A 1,035-nucleotide genomic window follows, 5' to 3' on the forward strand; every position below is an offset into this window, starting at 1 on the left:
ACCTCTGCGAGAACAGTGTTCTTAAGCACTAAGCCATCTCTCCAGCCCGGTTACCCCTGTTATTTCATAACCCTTTGAATAGGATGCAGCAGTTTTTTTGTGTGTGTTTTTTGTTTTTGTTTTTTGGGTTTTTTTTTTTTTTTTCTTTTTGGTTTTTCGAGACAGGGGTTTCTCTGTATAGCCCTGGCTGTCCTGGAACTCACTCTGTATACCAGGCTGGCCGTGAACTCAGAAATCCGCCTGCCTCTGCCTCCCAAGTGCTGGGATTAAAGGCATGTAGCCTTTTTAAAGAATGTTCAATTATACGTATAAAGAGACAAGCTCTACAAAAAAATAGTGTTTAGCACACACCAAAGAAATTGTATTAATATTAACAATTACTATATTTAAAAATCAATAAGCATGCTGGGTCAATTGGCTTATGCCTTTAAAAATGCAGTTAGGAGACATAGCCAGAAGTATCACATTGAGTTGGATGCCAGTGTGATGTATACAATGAATTCTAGGTCAGCCAAAGTTAGATAGTAAGACCTTGTACTTCCTGCCATAATTAACCAACCAAACTGGAAACACAGAATGAACTCATGTACTTTTGTTTAAGTTTTTACTTTAAAAAATGATTTTATTTATTTATTTCATGTATATATCACTGTAGCTTTCTTTAGACACACCAGAAGAGGGCATCAGATCCCATTACAGATGGTTGTGAACCACCACGTGGTTGCTGTGAATTGAACTCAGGATCTTTGGAAGAGCAGTCAGTACCCTTACCTGCTGAGCCATCTCTCCAGTCGTTTACTTAAACTCTTTTGAGAGTGATACATACAATGTAGTTCTGTATTCATCTTCCAGAATTTGAGGTACACCAGTTCACACTTGAACATTAATAAGATATTACCAAAAGGGAATATATGATTTAACAGTGCCACCTGGCACAAGAAAATATTGGCAACATTAATGTTTAATTAATGATTAGAGGTAAACAACATATGCTAGGAGAGGTAGCTCAGCAGTGAAGTTTAGGGCATGGTTCTA

The 1,035-nt window shown here is 37.4% G+C and overlaps 1 pseudogene; it reads right to left on the reverse strand.

Moving 5' to 3' along the window:
* Positions 1-1,035, reverse strand: part of LOC110314983 — a 22,686-nt pseudogene that overhangs the window by 5,045 nt on the left and 16,606 nt on the right.

The sequence above is a fragment of the Mus pahari genome, unplaced genomic scaffold, assembly GCF_900095145.1.
Source record: "Mus pahari unplaced genomic scaffold, PAHARI_EIJ_v1.1 scaffold_5705_1, whole genome shotgun sequence".
NCBI lineage: Eukaryota > Metazoa > Chordata > Mammalia > Rodentia > Muridae > Mus > Mus pahari.